Genomic DNA, 26,713 nt, shown 5'->3' with positions numbered 1-26,713 from the left:
CCATTCTTCTTCTACTGTATTCCTTTCCCCTGCTGCTGTCAATCTTTCCTTAATGCTTCTTCTGAAACACTCTACTCCCTCTAGTTCTTTCAGTTTATCGACGTCCCATCTCGCGTTCCTATTGTAAGTACATGTTAATAAGAGCAGTCATAAACATGAAACCAACTGTATACTATCGGATCTCTTCCCCCAATCAAAAACTACACTGAAGCAGTTCGTCTCAAAATTTTCCGTTTCCTGCGATATCTTCACAATTGGCAAAGTGGAAAGGAATATTTATTGTGATGTATTTATATGTCATTATCATACACATACATGCACAATCTTAATAATACTTTACCCCATTTCTCACATAGGTCCGGTAGGATGAGTAATAATTAAGATATTTTTGTAGCTGGCTAGTCATTGTGAGGGAACCTAAACAAGCAACGTAACCTCAGAGGATAAGTTTTGGCCGCAAGTCAACAAGCGAGAAATTCGTTTCACTGCAACAAGAAACTATGCTTCCCCCCCTCTATTCAGTAAAAGTTCCACGTTCCTTATGATTATCATGTAAACACTACTTTTGTACGTGCCTGTATACGGGCATGAACTAATAAATAGGTAAATAGGCACAAGTTGTTACTGACCCATATTTGAAGGCATTAACACCGAGTTCTAAGCTCATTGCACTTAATATTTACAAATTACCACGCGAGTTCCGAGCCTACATTTCTATAGCGGTGTAATATTACATTGCAATGTTTCTGTTATATGAAAAGGGTATTCTAAATACCCCTATACAGCTTAAATACTGTTCGGTACACTTCTTACATGCATTATCAAACATTTTATTGGAAATATCGTAAAATGTTGTGTAAATAGGTTAACCACCCACAAAGTAAACACCGCCGAATCTTCAGAGTTGGGTGGGACACGGCGAACGATGAGTCCTATAATTTAGGGCCTCTATTAATGAAGTAACGATGAGGGAAATATTTATGATGCAAGCGGACATTGTACGTAAACATAGATAAATACAGGGACGTGACAGAGTGGCAAAAAGGGACAATCACGTTTGGCCGTGCCCATGTATGTGAACGTGTTGTATTTGATGGCGGACTTCAAATTATCTACAAGGAGTGGCGTAACACACGTGGCCAAGGAACACGTCAGAATTGTGGCCGGCAAAAGATCGTGACTGAGAGGGACTGGAGTCGCGTTTCACGGCTTGTGAATCAAAATCGCTTCCAAATTCGACAGGAATTGCTGCAGCAGTGAATGGCGGCCCATCCCAACCTGTTAGCGAGAGACCCCTGCGACGGGAACTGGCTGCAGTGAACATCTGGAATCGGTCACTTCGCAAGAGGTCATTGCTCACACAGCGCATAAAGACAACACCAACGTTCATCGGGCTCTAATACTGTGTGAGTGGTTTTCTGAAAATTCCTCACCCTATTACATTTCGATTAGTCTGCAAAATCACCTGACTCGAATCCCATAGAGAATACGTGGGACACTTTCGAACTGAAGGTAAAGCCCCGACATCAGCATACCCGCAATTTGGTGGAATTGTGCGATGAAATCCTCAGCGAGAGGCTGGATGCGATGTACCTGCACAACCTTGTCGACTCACTGCCTAACCGAATCCAGGTGGTTATGAAATCCAGGGGCGCTATTACACGGTGTCAAATGATGCTTGTAATGATTTCACTAGGGGTGACTAATTTTTTGTCTGATGGGCTTATGATTACAGTGATACCCAAGAGTATAGATAAGTTCACTAATGAAGATTTGGCCGATATTCACACCGCAACTGGACAACGGGTCAATGCTGCTATACTGAGCTGTTCCCTCAAATAATGAGCATTGTTGTATTACTCTGTGGTTTTTGTTATACGCTTTTGTAATTGCATACTGTGCTGGCGTAAGCTGTCACCAGCACACCGGTCGGCAAAGTTGCAGCACGAAGGTCGACAGTAGGCACTCGATCAAGCGCGTCTATCATGAGGAGGCCAGAGACAGACTCGCAAGCAACATGCCCCAACGCCCTCTCGACGGCAAGTATTTAGGCCGCCACCGCTGACCGGAGGGCCCTACTAACTCACACTGCAATTTGGCGTCTCGCGGTTTCCTCGCGGAGTGGTACTAGCAGTGACACTAGAGTTTGTAATAGCAAAATTACCGATATTGTCTGCAAGAGGACTATTACGGATGAGCTTGTACCACAACACATGGACTCTATCAAAGTTAAGTAGCAGCTGTCTGTTCATGTAAATAAAGAACTGTGTTAATCCACGTGTGCATTTGTGTCTAGAAAGAAGATACCGCCGGCCGTTGAGGCCGAGCGGTTCTAGGCGCTTCATTCCGGAACCGCGCGACTGCTACGGTCGCAGGTTCGAATCCTGCATCGGGCATGGATGTGTGTGATGTCCTTAGGTTGCTTAGGTTTAAGTAGTTGTAAGTTCTAGGGGACTGATGACCTCCGATGTTAAGTCCCATAGTGCTCAGAGCCATTTGAACCATTTTTGAAAGAGGATACCGGCCACCTATAACAACATCCTCTCCCTTGCTTCCTGCGGTACAAGACTCTACAGTGGCAACGAGGATACTACACACACTAGAGGCATTTTCACAGTTCTAAATTTATTTTCGTAGAATCAGAGCTAAGTGGGGTAACAAACCGAATAAACCATAACTACGTTATTAGCGTGTAACGAGCCAGCGGGGACCACTGATCCCTTACATCAAAACAGGAAATATCGCAGAAATTTTGTCGATCGAGTCCGGGTTAACCCTGTATATTAGCTTTTATTTATTTATTTCCGTCTAATAAAAGTGAAAATATCTCTTCCTTCAACATTTTGTTAATAAGTTCATATTTGGTAAGTGTAGACTTCATTCTTTCCACTGCTTCGAACATATTTTCCGTATTTGACATACGGAATTCATAACCCAACATCCAACATTTTCATGACAGGAACATGCATTTCACCTCACTCAAGAGTAAAATAAATTATGTATTAAGACAACTTAGACCTGATGATGGACCCATAGGGTCCGAAATGCATCGTGTGTTTAATAAAACACGAGAATTTGCGACCGAAGGCGTTTTTTAATTCATACTTCCACTGTATTAAACACAGTCAAGTTTGCAGCTGCAAAATACGGATAAAATTTAAAAAAACGTTTTACCAGTGTCTGGCAAACTATTGCACATGATGCCGCCATCGGAGGAAGAATTCAAAGAAATTGCCGATATTTTCTAGAAGAAGTGAGGGTTCCCAATTGCACAGGTTTCATCGATGGGAAGAATATCAGAATTCTAAGCTCTAAATGGTGCGGCCCCATGTTCTTTAATTACAACAGCTACTTTTCAATAGTTCTGCAGGCTGTGTGTGATGCAGACTGTAAATTCACTTTCATTGACGTTGAATCATATGGGAAACAAAGCGATGATGACACTTTCAGGGCGTCTGTTCTGTACGATAAAACAATAAATGGTGCGCATCACATTCCCGAGGATGACTTCCTCCCAAGTAGTGTTATCAAAGGACCCTATGTCGTTATGCAAGATGAAGCACAGCCTCCGCTCAGACACCTTATGAACCCTTACGCCAAGAAAAGTCTGGACCACTCGAAAGAAAAGTTCAACAAAGCCCATTCACGAGCCCGAAAAACTGTTGAATGTGCTTTTGGAACTGCAGCATCAAAGTGGTGAATACTAAACAAACCCAATGAAACGAAAGTCGAGTCAGTGGAATTGATTGTAAAAGCTGTTTGCATTTTACACATTATCATTATAGACAAAGAAAATACACAGAACATTACGGAGTACAGAGACATACCTCCTGGAGTTCACACAGCGAGAAGGAACAACACAACTCCTACTGAAGCTATAGAAATATTGAATTTGTTTCAGCGTTACTTTAATGAAGACAATGTTGTCTGATGAAATATTGTCTGATGAAATAAACAAATTAAAATTCTTCTTAAGTATTCCACAGTTTATTGCAACTTCTTTCCACAATTTGTTCAGTACGAAGCAGTTGTGATATTCCGCATGCCTCCAGTCCCAGATGGCTTTTCGTTCAAAAACCGTTGCAATAAGTATCAGTTTAAAATCGTGACTCATAGTTGTTCGTCGTCACAGTTCGCAACAAACAATACTCTGACATATAGCCCCGAGAAACAGCACGCAGCGAGCAGCAGTCAAACACTGCATGGCTAGAATGACTTTGAAACAGCCAACCACAGCCCAGGTTCAGGACATATATGGCGATGGTGGCAGCGCGAAACACAAACCGGCTTGGTATCATCGCCGGCCGAAGATCTTTTTAGCGAGCAGCGCGGTGAGTTGCGCTGGTGCGTGTTAAATGGGCCGGTAAGACCCTGTGGGCTTCATTCATCATCTTCTTACCATGCAGGCGAGCAGCGAGGTGACAGCATAAACTTACCATACAAGAACGTTCAAGTAGCCATCATAAGAAATTTATTTTCAAAGTGGAAGCAGCTAATATAGGCCCTGTGACGATTGTGATGTGACAATGAAACCAATTGGTTGTAGAGAATCATTACAGAATTTGAAGCAGTTAGGATTCGTACTGTAGCGATCTGATATGGGAGCGAAAAATTCGAAAGTGCGGAGACAGTTTGGTGTATACACAACTAAGACGTTTTTTTTATGACCTACTGCCTTTGCTAAAATTATTAAGAAATCACTTTTCTGACCCGGAATCACCTTGTCTGGCGGCGCCGTATTTACAAAGATTCTAACAGAAGATCTTCTGCAGCATCAGGCATGTGATCTTTCGATCACTTGTCACATATCGGAAGTTCACATGGCTGTGGGTAGCGGACGTTGATGTCAGAACATTAGAATGGTTGCACAGCTATTTCCACGTCACACTACCCAAGCCATGAGATATCTTCTCCATAAAGATCGCGAAGGTAGTTTCATCGAATTCATAAACGATGTTTCCAATGAGTTGAACTCGAGGTACGCCGAAGCTCAGAAAGCAATTTTTAGAAGTGGTTATGGTTTCAGTCTCAGAAGCCAAGAAACTTTCCTGAAGAGGTTTTCGGAAATTTGGTCGAATATGCGAGTAGGGAAAAGAAACAGTACTTTTTTTTATCATTTTTATGCAGCGACAGCAACTGATATTGTTTATATAAGAATATACAGCCTACAGTTGCAGGTTAACTTTATCGTTTACCTGGGTTTCAACGTTAGTAATAACGTCTTCTTCAGAACCTGCAAAAAGTTAATATTATAATGTGCTAGTAAATTATATTAGATATGGTCATCCTACAGGATGTATCGTGTAGTACTTACATAAAATATTATTTAAATGTTTGCCTAAAACAAGCCATGTCCTAAGTCAACTTTATAAAACTTGATGCATAACCATAAGGTTTTGTCACTTCTATTATACAAACAGTCTACTCTCGTTTCAAAGAGGATGTGTTGCATCAGTAAATTCACTTTTTGGACTTTTCACATGTATGAAAAATGCCGGGTCAACCTATGTCCTGATTGCCAGATTGAATCAAGATTGTCTCGAAAAATTTCTTTTCCAGAATTCGTGGTCTTGGTGCATTTTGTTAATAATCCCAAGCCCTTCGAGGTTAAAAACAGAATTCGCCTACTAATACTGACTGTGCAATGTTACAGATATACCATTGAAGAGGACAGATATCGAAATTTTGCAGAGGAAACAGTGGCTGAATTGGTTCATTTTTTTTTAGTGATCTGTGCAACAAAGTAGCTGCCACGTCACATCACGATTCAGATTTCGTTGGAGATTGCAGTCTTAGTGATCAGCGGGCTCCAGTCAAGACGTTATTCAGGATGCCTTAAAATACTTGGCAGGATACGTCGCATTCAGGTGCAAAAACATCGACAGTTCATGAGGCTCTGAGCACTATGGGACTTAACATCTGAGGTCATCAGTACCCTAGATCTTAGAACTACTTAAACCTAACTAACCTAAGGACATCACACACATCCATGCCCCAGGCAGGATTCGAACCTGATACCGCAGCGGTCGTGCGGTTCCAGACTGAAGCGCCTAAAACCACTCGGCCACATCGGCCGGCAGTTCATCAGGAATTACAACAGAAAAATGCCATGTCGTTGCAAAATTAACACCTAAACAAGAGTGGATAAGTTTACTTCCGAAAGGTGGGCTTTATTCTTCATCACCTGAGTTGTTTATTACAAATCAAATTTAGAAATTGTTTTTGCGTCATTTCATGGAACAAATACTTCACGTCGCAAACGTGTGATGGAATCGTTAGCAGCACTAATGCAATCAAGAAAATCATTGATTTGTATGTAAAAAAGAAAACTTTCATCTGCATTAGGTTTTTGACTAAAAGAGCCAAATGGGATGCAATAAAGGGGGCGTCGGTGAAAAGAAATCATCGCTATCATAATAATCTCTAAATATGTCTGAACTAAAGCAGCACGTAAATTTGTAAAATATTCAGCGTATGCAAAGCCGAAAGTTTTAGTGAGGATCATTTACTTGGATAATAACAGGTTTGGCATCAGTGCTTTTCCCGCTTAACATTTCCTTTCAAATATTAATTCTTTCGAATCATCTTGAAAATCATTAATAGCATGCTCAAAGTCGAGTGAAAGGAGACGCGAAAATTTGTTTTTCTGTGTGTGATTTCCGTTAGCGAGTACTCAACTGCGCCAGCGCTGGTTGCGAAGTGACTTAACGCATCGCTGACCAATCAGAGCGCATTCGCCGGAATGGCCTACCTCTCTAGTCTGTGTACCTTGCCTGTCGTGATCTGCAGTGCCAACAGTGAAGTATAGAAGGACTGGTGTAGCGGGATGGGAGTCATTATCGTGGTTAGGGTGCGGTCCCCTTACTGCGCTTAAGAAACTGTAAAATACGGAAGGATGTGAACACATTTTACTGCATTTTGTACTGCGTTTAGTAGAAGGATAGTTCGGAGTGGTGATTGTATCAGAATGACAATACACCCTTTCATTAAGCATCGTCTGTGGGGCAATGGTGTGCGGACAATAACGTTCCTGAAATTGACTGGCCTGTATGGAGTCCCAATCTGAAGCCAACGGAACATCTTTGGCACGAGTTAGAATGTCGACTTCGCTCCCGACCCGAGCGTCCAACATCACTGCCTATTAGCTGATTTAGTTGTGGTGGTTTCTTCGCGTTTCTACTTCACAGTCACATCAGCAACAGCCGACATTGGCAGCTTTAGAAGGGTTGAAATGTCCCTGATACTTTTTTACTCAGGTGATATCCAGTAACTAATCCATGTTCGAAGTCACTGAGATCTCCTGACCTAATCAGTCTGCTGTTACTACTTCTCTACCGACAACACAGTACTCCCCTCCTTGTTTTCTCTACCATCACTACCTCCTGCCTTTAAAATAGAACTTCAGACCATCAAACCTATCGCTTCCAGCAATGGCTATTCCTCTCCCCTGATTGAGAATGTACTACGAATGGGCTGTCATTTGTCTCACAGTCATTCAGGCACCTCACTGAAAGGGCCATATGCTGCAGAAAAGGGAAGGGTGGACACACCCCATATTAATGATCACTAATAGGTGTCCGGATGCTTCTGATCAGACAGTGTATGGCAACAATTCAAAAAATTGTTCAAATGGTTCTAAGCACTATGGGACTTAACATCTGAGGTCATCAGTCTCCTAGACTTAGAACTACTTAGACCTAACTAACCTAAGGACAACACACACATCCATGCCCGAGGCAGGATTCGAACCTGCGACCATAGCAGCAGCGCGGTTCGGGATTGAAGCGCCTAGAACTGCTCGGCCACAGCGGCCGGCTATATGACAACAGTTCGTGTTCTCTCTAGTGGCGAGTAACCGAAAGACGCAGCCACGAAATGTTCGAGAATGGCGGACAAATGGGACTGCATGTTCCTACCTCCGCGGGCGCAGCTTTCTCCCGCTCACTCGCTTCTCACACTAGTGACGGAAACGATCGCTTTGTCTCGTGCCGAAGTCTGTGTAGAGTGTGAAACAGACACATACGCGCCCGTGCGAGAAGTGCTCTGGAGGAAGGCGTCTCATCCCTTTAACGTCGAAACTACACGTCGTTCAAGAAGTAACATAACATTATGGGAAAATGACCAGTTCACGAAAGCTGTTGAAAGTGGCCTCCAGTTCATGAGATTCATATAACTGAACACAATGTTGTATCTTCTTAAACAATCGCTGTAACGTTTGTTGAGGAACTGTAGCAACACTTCGTTCAATAGTTTTCTGAAATTCGGGAATTATGTGAGAGTGAGTTTCATAGGAAGTATGTGTTGCTTGTCTGTTAGCACTGACATCTCTACACTAATATGAAGATAGTATCTGTTCTTTCGGACATGACCTACTTCTTCTGTGCTCTATGCACACGCATGCCCGAACTCTAACGGGACTCGGTAGGCTTGTCTGCCACGAGTAATGTGTAATGGGCAGGGGCACTACAGAGACGACAGTCATCGCATAATTCGCAGCGGGCTATAGTATGGAGCATCGTTATGTCGTAACGGGACGACTTCCTATTATTCTGTTTATGGCTTCCCCTTATCCATTTGTATAAAAATAAAATAAAATAAAAATAAAAAACAGAAAAACAAACCTTCCAACATCCTTTTTCGTTTTTTCCATTTTTGTAAAAAAAAATATGGATAGAGCGGTTGCCATCCCGGGTTCGTGTCCCCGTCGCGGCGCACATTTTCAAATGTCGCCGTTTCTGTATATCAACGCCTGTCGACAGCTTAGGGTCTTGATTTCATTATCATTTTCTCTGCGTAAACGTCGCTTCTCTCGCTCGTCAAATGAAGGCCGTCGGCCACTGTATTGTCCGTGGTGAGGGGTAATGCCTGAAATGTGGTAGTCTAGGCACACTCTTGACACTGCGGATCGTGGAATATTGAATTACGTAACGATTTCCGAAATGGACAGTTCCGCCAATGCACTGCCCTTTTATACCTTGTGTACACAAAAATTAATGGCTCTGAGCACTATGGGACTTAACTTCTCAGCTCATCAGTCCCCTAGAACTTAGAACTACTTAAACCTAACTAACCTAAGGACATCACACACATCCATGTCCGAGGCAGGATTCGAACCTGCGACCGTAGCGGTCACGCAGTTCCAGACTGTAGCGCCTAGAACCGCTCGGCCACTCCGGCCGGCTGTGTAGGCAATATTACCGTCATATGTATATGTGCATATCGCTATCCCGTGACTTATGTCACCTCATTGAAACTACCAGATAAATGGGAGCCATTTAAATAAATCATAAGCTCACCGGATGAAATATCTCTAACCCACTTAGCACACAGATTGCATTGGAGCGCTGTAGGTGATTTAGAACAAATCCCAGGAGGTTACGTGTCCCTACACAGCTGACGTATGTCATGGCAGTGGATATGTGTGAGCCGGTGGTGTATATGGAACGATCGCATTAAGGTGGGTTGACGTGAAAAGGTGACAGAATTGTAGAAAGGAGATATCGTGTGTCGACGTGCTCATGCCCACACTGTAAATGAAGTGTCCGATTTGTTGGTATATCAAAGCGGAATGTCCACCGTTTCTACAAGGAATGATGTACTAGACGTAACCATGTAAGACGGCATACGTAAAAACATTTTAATCGACAAGGATCACAGACGACTGCCAAGCCTTGTTTCAAATCTGACAGGAAGGTGACACTAATGCAAGTCCATTTTAACAGTTTCCGAGCGAACAATGCGAAGGGAACTGTATCCAATGGACATTTGAAGTCGGATGCCACGAAAAAGAGCATTGCTCACAGCGCCACAATTTGCCCTTTTTTTTTCAAATGGTGCAAGGTGTCGAGCAAGCTGACGGAGCAATAAGGCGTTTAACTCGCCGGGTGTGGAGGGTATAATTCAGGCTGGTATGGTACTGTGGTGTTTGCGGACGTTTTTCGTACCATGACTTGTGTCCAGTCATTCAGGATACCGTCATTATGAACTAAGATGTTTATTTCAACATTCTCGATTTCCAAGTGCTGTTCGTTCTTCTACACCTTCGTGGTGAGCGTATTGTGGGCACTGTTTGTGCTCGACTGAGATTGATATTTATACATTCACTCACCATATATTATTAGCCATAAATAATAAAATATCGCCAGATGGTATTTTTTGCGATCTTTCCAAGGGGTTTATGGCGTAGATCATGTTACTTTCTCAGAAAAATTTAAGTTTTATCGAACAGATGACTTTAAAAATAACTGATTTGAACCTACATAACTTACAGGTTGCAAAAGTGCTGAATGATTCAAACAATATTCGAAGGAGATAATATTTTAGTGGCTGTGGAGAACTCACGAAGAAAGTCCCACCGGGCTCAGTTTTGGTTCCACTAATGTACCTTGTATACGAGTATGTGAATTACCTTCCACTTAATACTCGTCAAGCAGAATTGGTACTTTTCACAGATGATAGTAGTGTTATTTTAAATCCCATGAAAGAGAAATCAACAGAAAAAACGGTGTTTCTCAAAAAATTATATAACCGCTAGTCTTGGAAACGATGAATCAACCCCCTAATATACTTTATGTATTTCCACTCAATAACGTCTTATGAAATAATTTTCTGGAGTAACTTATCACTTTGAATGAAAGTATTGATTGCAAAAACAAAAGTAATGAGAATAATATATGGTGCTCACGTGCAGCCATCAAGTAGATACCTCTTCAAGGAGTTAGGAATTTTAACAGCATCGTCACAATATATGAGTAGTGATTAGTGATGTCCATATCTATAGCACTAGAAGCAAAAGTGACCTTGATTACCCATTATCAAAGGTGTCAGTGGTTCAGAAAGGAGTTCAAAATGCAACTCCAAAAATGTTTGGTCATTTTCCCAATAACAAAAATCGAATTTTTATTCAAAAACCCGTACCTTGCTAAAAAATAAAAGAAAATCAAATAAAGAGGGAGAGACCCTAATTGTTAATGTAGTTCCGTGATTAGGACAGAAAAATAACAGGTTAGTTCATGTTAAAACTAATCATCTTAAAACTAATCATATATACATATCCTGTAAACTAGGTCATGCTACATAATTTCGACAAAAATCGGCATTTTTTCCGCTTCCTGTCGTTCCTTAGTTACTTCATAATTCGTGGAGAACTCACTATATAAAACGCCGTTTGTTTTTTGGCATACACCTTTCGATCCTTCTATTTATGAAGCATCTTCAGCGGCTTGTAATACATGTTTGTCAGTAGTTACAATTATGTTACTATGTAACGTTTATTCGTGTTATTCTCTTGTTCTTTCAGGTTGGCAACAACTTTTGCAGTACAAGTTTCGTGATGTTAAATGTTACTTGTGAGTTCCTGTGTTCGTCCTAGTACATGTGTGTAGTCTTTCCCAAGAAAATGAACAAATATCAAACCACATATACAATACAATCAAAAGACGAAAGGTAAACACACAGCGACAATAGGTAACGCTACACGCTGTAACCACACGCACTTTCACCACCGTTCAACACATAGTCAGAAGTGGAAGTGAATGGTTGTAATAAATGTGGGTGAAAATACGCCGGAAATCGGCCGTCTGGAGTGTGGGGTCTGAGTAAACACGTATCCAGGACCACGTACATAGACTAGGAACATCGGAAATCGTAAGTAACATCAAACGATAATTTAAACTCACGAAACTTGTGCTGCTAACGTTGTTTTCATCTTTAAAAAAACAAGAGAACAACATGAGAAAACGTATAATAGTCTCATACTTGTAACTATTACATAAAGCATTTATGTATTACCCGCCGCTGAAGATGTTTCATTAATAAAGGAAGCAAAACGCTTATGGCAAAAAACAAACTTCCTTCCATTTAGTTGCAAAGACAAAACACACCTCCATGAAAAAAAAAAACCGTTCAAATGAGCTATGAAACACGTAAATAACTAGCTCCCGTCTTCCAAGATGAAAACAGCCGTATAAATAGTGCTGCACTCATTCGTTTCTCGTTTGACGAACACTCAGGAAACACATAGCACCTCGACTAGTCCGCTGAAGCAGCCACTGTCAATTCCATAGAAATTGTATGGTACTACCAGTAATAGCGGGTGAAACGTAGCGATCAACAACCCCTCATATTTGTAGATATACGGTATCTAATCATCGCTGACTGGCTCCGGCTGGATATGGCGCATCTGAAAAAACTTATGGACTCTACTTCTCGCACAATTGAGGCAGTTATCAAGGCCACAGGCACTGTTGGACGGTATAAGAATAAGGGTTTTGTCTGATGTGGTATTGTATTCACGATAACATTCAGGCCTTGAAAATCCGTAGGCCTGTGTAATGAGTGTGTGCCGGAGCCACGCTAGGCTGTGGGTCGGCAGCGCGGTGTCCAACAAACGGGGACTTTCCGGCGTTTGCGCAGACAGGAGGCTGGATTTTCCGGCGCCGGCGTTGGCGTCGCAGCCCATTAACCCGCAACCGCTTTCGCTGCTAACAACGGCCTAAGCGTATTTACCAGTCCTTCCTACAGTTCCACTCTCCGAATACCTCTCCTAACAATTTCCGTGCAGGGATTCCTGCACCCTTTTCACACTGCGTCTACTTCCCTTTCTTCCTTTCTGCTTGTCGTCGTCTTGACAAATAGTTGCTCATCAAATGTAGTACTTACCTTAGTTCGTCTCCCAGAACTTCTTACATTCTTGTGTCCTTCAGATTAATCGAAACTGCAGTAAAAAATAAAACAATAAAAAAATATTTGTCTGTCGCGTTAGTGGCGAAGTGTTGGTACCCTAACTGTTATGAATAAATAATTTGTTTTGATGTGTACCACTCACATTATACACCGAAGAGCCAAAGAAACTGGCACACCTTCCTTATATCATGTACGGCCCCCGCGAACAAGCAGAGGTGCCGCAGCACGACGTGGCATGGACCCGAATACTGTCTCAAGTAGTGCTAGATCGAACTGACACCATGAATGATGCAGGGCTGCCCATAAATCCGTGGGAGTACGAGGAGGTGGAGATCTCTTCTCAACAGCACGTTGCAAGGCATCCCAGCCATGCTCAATAATGTTCATGTCTGTGGAGTCTGGTGGCCAGCGAAAGTGTTTAAACTCAGGAGAGTGTTCCTGGAGCCACTCTGTAGCAATTCTGGACGTTTGGGGTGTCGCATTGTCCTGCTGGAATCGCCCAATTCTGTCGGAATGCACAGTGGACATGAATGGTTGAAGGTGATCAGACAGGATACTTATGTTCGTGTCACCTGCCAGAGTCGTATCTAGACGTTTCAGGGGTCCCATATCACTTCAACTGCACTCGCCCCACACCCTTACAGATACCTCCATCAGCTTGAACAGCCCCTGATGACATGCAGGGTCCATGGATTCATGAGGTTGTCTCCATACTCGTACACGTCTATCCGCTCGATTCAATGTGAAAGAGGACTCGTCCGACCAGACAACATGTTTTCATTCATTAACAGTCCAATGTCGGTGTTGACGGGGCCCAGGCGAGGCGTAAAGCTTTCCGTCGTGCAGCCATCAAGGGTACACAAATGGGACTTTGACTCCGAAAGGCCATATCGATGATGTTCCGTTGAATGATTCGCACGCTGACACTTGTTGATGGCCCAGCATTGAAATCTGCAGCAATTTGCGGAAGGGTTACATTTCTGTGACGTCGAACGATTCTCTTCAGTCGTCATTGGTCCAGTTCTTGCAGGATCTTTTTCCGGCCGCAGCGATGTCGGAGATTTGATGTTTTACCGGATTCCTGACATTCGCGGTACACTTGTGAAATGGTCGTACGGGAAAATCCCACTTCATCGCAACCTCGGAGGTGCTGTGTCCCATCGGTCGTGCGCCGACTATGACACCATGTTCAAACTCACTTGTATCTTGGTAACCTGCCACTGTAGCAGCAGTAACCGATCTAACAACTGCGCCAGACCCTTGTTGTCTTATATAGGTGTTGCCGACCGCAGCGCCGTATTCTGCCTGTTTACATATTTCTGTATTTGAATACGCATGCCTATACCAGTTTCCTTGGCGCTTCGGTGTAATTGCGCGCATAATACTGACACATGGTGGTAGAAATGAACTTTGTGCCTTGTGCACAACAAAGTAAGCAACAGACCAGTACTAAAAGACGAAAATGTGTATGACAGTCCGTCTTACAAAATGTCGTAATATAGTACCAATCTCGTTGATAGCTCAGCATTGAAATCTGCAGCAATTTCGGAAGGGTTGCACTTCTGTCACGTTGAAAGATTCTCTTCAGTTGTCGTTGGTCCCGTTCTCGCAAGATCTTTTTCGGCCGCAGCGATGTTTTACTAGATTCCTGATATTCACGGTACACTCATGAAATGGTCGTACGGGAAAATTCGCCCTTCATCGCTACCTCGGAGATGCTGTGTCCCATCGTTCGCGCGCCGACTATAACACAACGTTCGAACTCACTTAACTCTTGATAACTTGCCATTGTAGCGGCAGTAACTAATCTAACAACTGCGCCAGACACTTGTTGTCTTATATATTTATTTTAAAATTTAATATATTACTACACGTTGAAGCATGGTTCGCTCATATCAGGTGTTTTGTATTGCATGCACATGGATACGAAAATTACTGAAATAATCTAAAATTAGCTATTTGATACTTTTGCAAACTATGTCTAATCTTGATCCAGTAGTCACCCTTTCCGGCGGAAAAAAAAGGGGGGGAGACGGGGTGGAAATGGAGACAAAGGGACGGATAAGGTGATGTCCATTGCTGTTGTTGTTGTTGTGGTTGTGATGTTCAGCTGCATTTAGTTGATTGTGGAATTGTCTCTGTTGGACGCGGTTCCGTAACCAACAACAAAAGCCGAACAAAACGAAGTAAATTCCCTAATATAGATTCTTTTACGGCACATAGACGTAAGAAACACACATAGGAAAAGAAACCCACTACACTACAGTACACTGTTGATGACAAACAGCTGGAGACAGCATCTGCCGTAAAACATCTAGGCGTAACTATCCAAAGCGACCTTAAGTGGAATGACCATATAAAACAGTTTCATCGGAAGAATCTTAAGGAATTGTAACTCATTCACGAAAGAAATGGCTTATAAGGCGCTTGTTCACCCGATTCTTGAGTATTGTCCCTCTGTCTGGGATCCCTATCAGGTAGGACTTATCGAGGAGATAGAGAAGATCTAACGAAGAGTGGCGCGTTTCGTCACGGGATCGTTTAGCTGGCGAGAGAGCGTTACGGAGATGCTAAACAAACTCCACTGGTAGACATTAAAAGAGAGGCGTTGGGCATCACGGAGAAATTTACTATTGAAATTATGGGACAGCACTTTTCAGGAGGAATCAGACAACATATTACTTCCCCCGCGTATTGAACACGGGGAGAGAATTCGGGAAATTAGAGGCCAATACAGAGGCTTACCGCCAATCATTCATCCCACGCACTATTCGTGAGTGGAACATGGTTGGAGGGGTCAGATAATGGTACCGAAAATACCCTCCGCCACACACCATTAGGTGGCTTGCGGAGTATGATGTAGATGTAGATACAGATTTTAAGATCAATAAAAGAGAATGAAGGAATTAGGTAAATGGAAAGAAAGAATGTGAGTAAGATATTAGGAATATTAGGAAACAAACATTTAAACTTAGAAGGAATTCAGAAGAATGCAAACATATTAAAAATGGTATTAAATTAACCAAAGAGGATTAATGTCGTATAACCACGTCAAAAGAATGAGCCCGAACAGACTGATAAGAAAAAGTGTACAGCATTTTGTAAAATTAAAACGGAAAACCAATTCGCTTAAGAAAGTGCCTGGAGACCTAAAGAAATTTGCCTAAGGAAACAGGAAAATTGAAGACAGAACAAAATAAAGGGGCAAAATTAAGAAGTAGGAAGGCTTCCTAGACAAAGCGAAAGTAGAGAAGAAACTAGACGGCAGAAGCTAGGAAAGAAAAGATGAGCAGGTGAAAAAGTTCTGGAGAAAGCTTAAAGCTAACTTAATAACTTAAACTTAGTCGTTGGCTGTTCTGTAACGAAAGTAGTGGAAGATGAGTCACTTTAAGTAACGAAAATATTTCGCGATATTCCTTAGTTTAAGATTAAGCCTGAAGAGATGCTTAAAAGAACTCTGTGATTTTTGTAGTAATTTTGTTTTAATATTGACGTAAGTCCCTTACATGCCAGAATACATTTTATTTATATATAATAAGTTTTGAAACTGGATTATTAAAAATAGATAAAAGTTAAGACTGCGGTTTTAATCCTTCTGGTGTCCTCTGCCCCTACATGAGTACAATGCACAGAACGTTCATATAATTATGTGAAACTGTAGGTTGACTCTTACATAGAAAATAACAGCAGACACTTTTTACAATGCGATTTATTTATTTATATAGCGCCATTACCGGTTTCGAACCGACAGGTTCATCATCAGACCGCCGGCCGGAGTGGCCAAGCGGTTCTAGGGGCTACAGTCCGGAACCGCGCGACCGCTACGGTCGCAGGTTCGAATCCTGCCTTGGGCATGGACGTTTGTGATGTCCTTAGGTTAGTTAGGTTTAAGTAGTTCTAAGTTCTAGGGGACTGATGACCTCAGAAGTTAAGTCCCATAGTGCTCAGAGCCATTTGAACCATCTTCACACCTGTCGGTTCAGAATCGGTAACGGCGCTATTTATATAAATAAATAGCATTGTAAAAACCGTCTGGTTGCTGTTATCTTCTGTGTAAGAGTCAGCGTATATTTTGTTCACAGCCATGGGTTCAGAATGTCAGTTTTCGACAAAACAGTGTGTGAATCTGTCACAAAAGTTTTTCTTTGGGACGGTGTTCAATTCGCGCACAACATAGACTTGAATGTCGGTTATGTAGTCAATGCGTTGATCTTTAGTTCATATTGATAACACCAGGTCTCGCCACCCGTGATGAATTTTCCAAAAAATAACTGTCCACATGAAAGGCGTCCACATGTTCTTATCTCTGTTTGGCAGTCGAGGTGCGCGGGACAAACTTTGCACACACTTCTCCCTTCTTCAAAACATTCTGGAGAATGTCTTTAACATTTGATTTAGAGATGTTGTTCTGCGACTTGTGACACACTACGGCCTCACACCCACTACGTAACTCTGCCTGCTCACAACTGTCTGGTCGAATGCACATCTATTGTTTACAATTGTTAGTTGAACTTGCCGTCGTAGTAACTGCGCTGAAGTCGCTTATAAATCAGGAATAAAATCAGTCTTTTTGGACAGACAGTGTATGCGACATAAAGGAGGGAATGAAGATACTTCATTTTAATGTTGAGTATAAATACATATCTTGTAGGTGTTTTTTGATATTTTAGTCTCTTTCCTGAATTTCTAGCATTTCATTATACTCACTGTTTCCTGAGGTTTTACTAATTACATCATTTATCAGTCTGATACAGACCGTAGCATGCTATCGAGAACACCATATCTGTAAGAATAGGATACTATAGGGGTGAAATAAAATCGTAATATCTCTAGGAACAGGATGCTATAGAAGCAAAATAAAATCGCAGCTCTACAGCGACATTTGACATAAGATTAAGACTAGACGGGTAGATGGTATGTTTGCAACATTTTTATTAAGTTTCTTCTTATACTCAAAGCGGGTCAAATCCTCGCAGAGACTGGGAACATATTTAAACTCGAAATAGTAAAAGCAAGACAAAATCAGATTCCCTTTAACAATAACTGATTCATAAATGTTTCACCAGATACTGCATATTGCCAGACACTTCTTTTCTACTGTACAGCAATGTTCACATGGCTGCAGGATGTACTTCAGATAATCACATACACAGTTCGTCTATTTACAGAGTGTAAATCGATGTTGTTAATTTGATTGATAGTTTAGCACTGGAGCAGGATTAGAAATCTTTGCAACTGACAGTGCAGTTTTAAAATGCGTTAATGACAAGGTTAAATAAACAGCTGCCCTACGCACTTGAAATATATGGGCGCAAAAAATTTGAAAATACGATTTCGCTAAATACTCTAAAAGGGACAGAAACACTTTTTCGAGGTATTTAAGAATAATAAATTGTGATATTTTTATTGTTGCGCCATGATCAAGGAGTTTCCGAACAATACCTCTATCTTCGACGACTACATTCACGTTTTGAGGGCTGCATTTGCTACGATTTTTTATCGAGCATTAAACAAGAGAAGAAGACCTATGAAATGTAATGATAATAATTTCGCTTGACTAAACAGCCTCCGGCACGCTTTTAATTTTACTCTACCTGACGACTTCCGTATCCCTAACCTACCCCATCCACCCTACTGAGAAAAGGGGACCTACAGTTTAACGTATGATCCAAACCACATACCACTGGAGAATTTTCACGTGATTGAGAGGTGAAAGGTAAGTTAAAAGCGGACTGAAATATTCTATGGTTAGACCGGGATTCGATGTTGCGATCTTTTGGTTTCCAGTCACGCGCTTTACCACTAGACCATTATGCCCAGTGCGAAATGTAATGTAAAATTATAATAAATATAAATCTTAGTGTTTTGAACATGGCTGTGATCAGCAACCGTAATTAATTACAGCGGTGATCGAGCGGTTCTGGGCGCTTCAGTCCGGAACCGCGCGACTTCTATGGTCGCATGTTCGAATCCTGCCTCGGGCATGGATGTGTGTGGTGTCTTTAGATTAGTTAGGTTTAAGTAGTTCTAAGTTCTAGGGGACTGATGACCTCAGATGTTAAGTCCCATAGTGCTCAGAGCCATTTGAACCAATTAATTACAATGTCACAAATTAGCAGCCAAACGGTTGCAAATAGAATTTAAAATTCTTTAACTAGTTTTCAACGCCAACTAGGGGCGCCTTCTTCAGAAGAAACTGTTACCTTACCTAACAATAACACAGGAAGGTACATTAACAGCAGGTAGGCATTAGAACAAACAATTTTTACAAATTAAATTGCGTAAAAATACTCACATGTGGTAAAAAGGAAATTTGAACAACATCGCTCTAGTCAAAACATTAAAACCACAATTAAAACATTTTCCACCTGAACACATAACAGGCATAGTCAAAATTTTAAAACAATATATAAATATGGCACTAAGGGCACTACAGTGGTATACGACACGAGTGAGTAGCAGCGACTGCGCGAGCAGGCCGTAGCAAATGACGACGTGAACAGTATACAGCTCGCGCCATGTAGTAGCAGAATTTACAAAGGTTTAACAACATCTATATGAAATTAATATAATAGTGATTGACAAATTAAGAGGATATAAGTCATAAAAGCACGGGAGAGGAAACAGTATTTAAGGGCTTAACAGGGAAGCGGATAACCAACATTAGCTATCAGACATCTTTAAGTAACGGCTTTAAGCCATTGAAAAAATTTTTACTACGTGACTGCAGTTGTTCATTTAATATGAGGCCATCATTCAGAGAAAGGTGTTTGAAGATCTGTAACTTTTCCAAAATTTTTAATCTAAAATCCTTTCTTTCACAGTGCAAAATTTCGATGCCACGAGTTTCTATAGGTTTGTGGCCTGTGATCAACAGGTGGCCGCAGAGGTAATTAATAGTATAAATTGTAAGTGTGCCAATAGTTCGTAATTTCAAATGTCTCTAAAAACAATAACTTTAACCGTACATTCAGAACTACAACTTATCGATTATAACATAGAGACTGAAAATTTTATAAAGTAATTCATTTCTATAAATTTTAGCTTGAAAAGTAACATACTGTGTATAAAAACATATGAAAGTTTTCAGAAAAGCAATTGGGATAATATTGACCTGTCCAAAATTCGAAAAATAATACTGGTATCGACAACTACTATTGGGGAAAAGTAATGCTAGAGGAGGATGTCCCGTTGCAAGGACATCCGCCAAATATTGGTTCTTATGTTTACTCACAGTCTGTAGTTCTTTCTAAGCTGTCTTTGAGTCGAAGCCTTGCAGTTCTTCGCCGATTTTCCATAAATTTTACATAAAAAATAAGTCTATTTGTAGGTGCCAGGTCTTGGTGTATTCGGAGTTCTGGATTGCTTGGGATTTTTCTGTATATTGTTGTGGCTAACTGCGATCGCATAATTTCAGGAGGCACTGTGTTTGTTAGAATGGGGATCCAGGCTCATGTGGTGGCTATGAGTATTCCAGATTTTATGCACACTGTCTCCTTCAGTTGGACCTCCACTTTCACTATGCGTGCATTCCTCATCCACACTTGTGAACAATATTCAGCTATCTAGGGCTGTATTAAACCAACGTTAAAGTTACTGACCAAAATAACACAGGAAAAACCGTCCATCTTCGCTCTCACACTTCACAGTGTCTGCGATTTTTTGAAGTTGTGCGCAATCAAGACGGCGGTTTTGAAAAAAAAGAAAAACTATTCCATACATATTCTACAGTTCCATTCCTTTCTTTTATGCTAGATTACTTTGACAGACCTATGACTAGAATGATCCACTAATGTAAAATAGGAAGGAAATTCCATAACAGCACTTTTATGCAACTAAAAATAAAACTTGTACTTCTGAAAAACGACTTCGCCCATGGTAGTATCCTACCCCCCTCCCGCCCCCTCCAATTTTCCTTGTAACTCAATGACGGACCATCACCTATTACATCACCTACTTCCTAAAAGCAGATGATTTGACCATCACTGCTCAAAGAAGAGATTTGAGAAGTTGGAACACAACGTGGAACGTGGTCAAAGTAACATATAAGAATACTAACTGGAACATTATCTTAAAATCGTTCGAATACACAAGTCAGCGCCTCCCCTCTGTCGCACAAAACAAGAAAACTGAATGATGAATGCAACATGGAATGGCATCACCTTGGAACACACAGATAAACCGACATACGTCGATGTCGTACTGGACTGGTCACTCATGTACAAACTTCACTGCGAAATGTCCCAGCTTGTATTTGTGCAGCAAGAAATAACATGCTGAGAGAATTGGCTAACAGCAAATGAGGAGTTAGCGCTAGGTGCTGAGAACAATTGCTTAGGCACTGTGATTCATGCTGAGAGAATTGGCTAACAGCAAATGAGGAGTTAGCGCTAGGTGCTGAGAACAATTGCCTAGGCACTGTGATTCTCTCAGATCTGTACATGCTATAAAGGTCAACTGAAACTTAAATGAAACATGTGTTACATTGCAGCTTATCCCCAAACTGTCACGCAACATATTTTGTATAATCTTATATGCACAGCCTCATCAATGTCGTTGATCCTTTAATGCTGCATCACAACTGCAGACACTATTCAATACTACCACTGACTGCTCAGGTAATTACGTCTTCTCCTACTTTCCTTTTATTATGGCGAGGGCCTTGTTATTTTCTGCAGCCTCGAAGAGCTCTTTCTAGTTGGTTTGCGAAATATGGAACCTTACATGAAAGGACCGCAGAGTCTTAAACATGTCTGGAGCTGAAAGCTGTCCTCCACAGCAGGTAGACAATGCAGAATTCGCTTCGTCCCACCTCAGTCCAGCAGGCAGCTCAGGTTCCACGCTACCTGCTGTAAAACTCCATTGTGCGACTAATCTGAAGGGATAATTTCCGAAGATAAGATGTGAAGCCAAGTGTAGCCAGCAGAATAGGAGGAGCATGATACCCACCGATTTTCATCAGTGATGCTACGAAAGAATTTTTGTTTAAAATCCTTGCAACGGACACGATTGGCTCACAACAAACATTTCTGTTCAGAAGCCAGCTCGAGAAGCCTGCCACAGAATGGGAGAGATTTTCTGCTTTCCACTCTACATCATTCGTTAACCATAACAAAATCAGCGAGAGCAGGAGATTGTTTGACTTATTTATTGGTCAGAACTCGCAAACTCTGATGTAATTGGCTGACGGTACTCATACACTAGCAGAAACAGCCAGGTTTCAGAGAGTGAAGTGAGAGGACACATATTGCTGAGCGATTGATCAATAAAAACCACTTACTCCTGGGAGATCGATGAGTAAAAACTTGCTGCCAAGGTGTCATACAGAAGGACGTCTTCATACTATGACTGAGTACAGAGGTCGAGCTGGACTCAGGATTTACAGCTGTTACCGCCGCCGTCTTCCACAGTTACGTGGTACGGGAGCGCGAAGAATGAGCCCGCGATGTAATCGCCGAATCGAGGGGGAAACACGGCTAGTTAATTTTAAAAAGTACTCAATTCCACAGTTTTAACGTTTTCAGCCAGCTAGTTGCTTCCATCGAGCACTTCAGCAGCTATACTGATGTTCATACTTATTTTCCCGTGTTCTTTCTTTAAACAATTAACCGTTTTTGCAGCAATTGGTTGCATCCGCAGTTTATTCTCATGATTATGCTCTTATTGAGTTCACCCACCTGTGCCAAGTTTAGATTTTATAATTACAATCCTTTGTCCTCTGTTCACATACATATCACAGCCACGTGTTGATGCTTCACAGTAATAAACCAAATTGTTACAGTGACCGCTTGTTTCTGTTGCAGATACATGAATACCTCAGACATGCTGATTAATAACCGGTCGCGTGGAACCCACGCCGCTCCATAAATTACAGGGGTTGGAAAAAATAAGGAAAGACCGCGAGATATAAACGCTTGAACATAAATGGAGATGCTCGCCAAGGCTGCGGATTGCGCAGTTGTATTTGACAATGAACGGCACCTACACAATGTTCTCAATAAGTTGCAAGTGTCAGTTATGGTCAAGACAGTGCTCTATGAAGATGTGAGTTCATTATGTCGGAGCTCAGCGAATCCCAATGTGGGCATATTGATGGTGCTTGTACGGTGACTGCTTCCATAGCCAAAGTAGCCGAAGTGTTTGGTGTTTTAAGAGACACTATAAAGTAGATTTGTACGGCATACAGGGAAAGCGGAAAAACATCATCCACTAAGTCACAACGCGGGAGAAAGTGTGTGTTGAGCGATTGTGACAGACCTTATTGAAGAGGATTGTGACGAAAAATAAGAGAACGACAGACGCAAAAGACACTGCAGAACTGAGTGTCTCATTCGCGAACTGGCTAGCGTTGCTGCCTCTGGATCACGGGGTCCCGGGTTCGATTCCCGGACGGTTTGGGGATTTTCTCTGCCCGGGGACTGGGTGTTTGTGTTGTCCTCATCATTTCATCACCATCATCATCATCATTCGTGATAGTGGCTAGAGTGGATTGTGTACAAAAACTGGACTGTGTAAAAATTGGGATTTTGTACGGGCGCTGATGACTGCGCAGTTGAGTGCCCCATAAACCAAACGTCATCAACATATTCACTCGCGAACCCTGTAAGTACCAAAACAAGACGAAGGGAGCTACATAAGCAGGCAAGTGCAGGGAGAGGCGGAATTCCAAAACCGCTCATCAGTTACGCAAATGCCCGTAATATGGACACGTGGAGCCGCAGCCATAACACCTGGACTATGGAGCAATGTAAGGTTATCATTTGGTCGGATGAACCTTGACTCACAGTGTTTCCAGCTTCAGGCCGAATTTACATCCAAAGACGGTATGGTGATGATTTGGGCAGCCATATCGTGGTACTCCAAGGACACCATGGTTACTCTGTAAGATCACATCACCGCCAAGGATGATGTCACCATTTTGGCTGATTAGGTCCATCTCATTGTATAGATCCCTTGTTCACATAACCCACATCATCCAGGGCGATTTTGTGAGCATGAGGATGAAGTATCTCATCTCTGCCTAGCACCACAGTCACCAGACCTCAATGTAATGGAGCCTTTGAGGTTTACTTTGGGGAGAAGAATGCGTGATTGCTACCTACCTCCATCATCGATAACTTGCCGCTATTTTGCAGGAAAAATGAAATAATATTCCCTCGAAATCTGTACAGGACATATATTTATCTATTCGCAGAGGAATGGGAAGCTGTTTCGATCGCTAACGGTTTTCGTAGACCGTATTAGTCATGGTAATGTGTTGTGTTTTTGTCATTTCCGTATGTTTGTCCATCCTTTGTGTCTGACAAAAGCGGGCGGATTTACAGACCCCCAATTCACGAATAGCTGCTCACGAACACACTGAGAAGCTCAAGCATTCCTCTGGAAGACCCCACGCTTTATTTGGCACTTCTTGTGGGCCTGGAAGACCAATCTCGCAAGAGATTCTTGAACAAAGAACTTACCAAGCCCTTCCCTAAGGGAGATATCCAGCGGCAAGAGGTTGAACCATATCAGAACGGGCGTAGCACCAGTGAAGCAAAACCTGCACAAGTGAGGCCGTCTATATGAATATGATGTGATTGTGGTGAATATCAGGATATAGAACTCTTTACGACTTCCTTTGCAAGCTGTGAAGTTCTTTAGTGGGTACAGGAGCGAAGAACAGATGGCGTTCATGAACACAGAATTCAAATATTAATTTGTTCTACATCTAATATCTAATAGTAAACATAGTACATAACTTTGTTGCGGTGCTTGTAGTATCAGTTGCTAACAGTAGCTTTGAATGTTGAAACATATACAGACACAAAGTTTCATGAACCTGTTACTCTTCAATAAAGCGGCTAGAGTTTATAAAAGTATTAATTTTAGACAGTCATAATGTAAGAGCTTTGCGTAAAATCTATAACAGAGCATCTTGAGGGATTAAGGCAAGGAGATTGGGGTTTAATGTCCCGTCGATTGCTATTTCATTAGAGAAAAAAATTAAAAATACACTTGAGACATTCGCTTCGGCTCTGTAGCGGGTACTAGCAAGCCTGGATTTACTTCTGGAGGAGGTCGAGTAGATACTACAACACACGCAAAATACAAAGGTCGTTCAATAAGTAATGCAACCTTTTTTTTTCTCGGCCAGTTTCGTTTGAAAAAAAAAAAAAAAAAAAGAGAGAAATTTTTCGTGGGACATCGTGGAACATTCCCGCTTCAGGTCCTATAGTTTCATGAAGTTGTGATAGGTGGAGGTGCTGTACGTACCCTTCAAAATGGCATCTGTGTCGGAGATGCGTTTCAAGCAGTGAGCTGATATTCGTAGACATTCGTAGGCACTTGTAGACCTGTCGGTGGACAAAAGCACGGTTAGTCTTTGGGCGAGGCATCTGTCATCTTCACAACGGGGTCGCACAAACCTGTCCGGTCTCCCGAGTACCGGCCGCACACAACTGTGACTACTGCAATGTTGGAATGTGCGGACACTCTCATTCGAAGTGAACGACAGATCACAGTCAAAGGCCTCGCAGCACAACTGGACGTCTCTGTTGGTAGTGTGGACACACTCGTTCACCAGTTGGGGTTATGTTATGTTCTGTTATGTTAACCGGGACCTAGAAACGACGGAGAGGCTCCGTCCCCGCCGCAGCCGTAGTGGTCCGCAACCCCACGACGGCTACCACAGTCCACTTCACCACTCCGTCGCCCCACACCGAACCCAGGGTTATTGTGCTGTTCGGCCCCCGGTGGACCCCCCAGCGAACGTCTCACACCAGACGAGTGTAACCCCTATGTTTGCGTGGTAGAGTAATGGTGGTGTACGCGTACGTGGAGAACTTGTTTACACAGCAATCGCCGACATAGTGAAGCAGAGGCGGAATAAGGGGAACCAGCCCGCGTTAGCCGAGGCAGATGGAAAACCGCCTAAAAACCATCCACAGACTGGCCGGCTCACCGGACCTCGACACAAATCCGCCTGGAGGATCCGTACCGGGGACCGGCGCTCCTTCCCGCCCAGAAAGCCGAGCGTTAGACCGAACGGCCAACCGAGCGGGTTACCAGTTGGGGTATTCAAAGGTGTTTCCCTGCTGGGTTCCTCGCCGCCTAACAGAAGGTCATAAAGAGCAACGAAGGACCATCTCCGCGGAATTGCTTGAGTGTTACAAAGTTGATTGTGACAAGTTTTTGTCGAACATCGTCACAGGCGAAGAAACTTGGCTTCATCGCTTCGAAGCGGAAACAAAATGTCAACCCCTGGCGCTCCACAACGTCTGCTCCGAAGAACAAGTTCAAAGTCGCACTTTCAGACGGAATTCTGAGACTGAAGGGGTTAATCTTTATTATGTCCTCCCTCACGGTGCAAAAATCAACTATGAAGTGTATTGTGCTCCCCTCAGGAAACTAAAGAAACTACTTCAGCGTGTTAGTCGCCACAAAAAAGCAAACGAAATTCTCCTTCTCTATGGCAACGCAAGGCCTCATGCAAGTCTGCGCACCCGATTCCCTCGTCCGCCCTACAATCCGGATCTCCCACATTCCGACTTCCATCTGTCTCTTCCAACGAAGGATGCACTCCGCAGGAAGCAGTACGTGGGTGATCGGGCAGGTTACGGATGCAGCAAGACATTCGTTCCGACGTCGACCAGTAGAGTAGTGCTGTGCACGCATACAGACCCACACAGTAAGGGGGGCTCAATTTGAACGAAGATTACGCTGAAAATAGGCTTTCGTGGTCAAAAAGCGTGAAGAATAATATGGTGTGTTGGAATCCCGAATAAAACCAACCTGCTTGCATTACTTACTGAACGCCCCTCGTATTACACTACTCGCCGTTAAAACTGCTACACCACGAAGTTGACGTGGTACAGACGCGAAATTTAACCGACAGGAAGAAGATGCTGTGATAGGCAAATGATTAGCTTTTCAGAGCATTCACACAAGGTTGGCGACACCTACAACGTGCTGACATGAGGAAAGTTTCCAACCGATTTCTCATACACAAACAGCAGTTGACCGGAGTTGCCTGGTGAAACGTTGTTGT

This window comes from Schistocerca serialis, chromosome 3 (assembly GCF_023864345.2).
Source record: "Schistocerca serialis cubense isolate TAMUIC-IGC-003099 chromosome 3, iqSchSeri2.2, whole genome shotgun sequence".
Lineage (NCBI taxonomy): Eukaryota > Metazoa > Arthropoda > Insecta > Orthoptera > Acrididae > Schistocerca > Schistocerca serialis.
Note: the sequence above shows the minus strand (reverse complement) of the source record.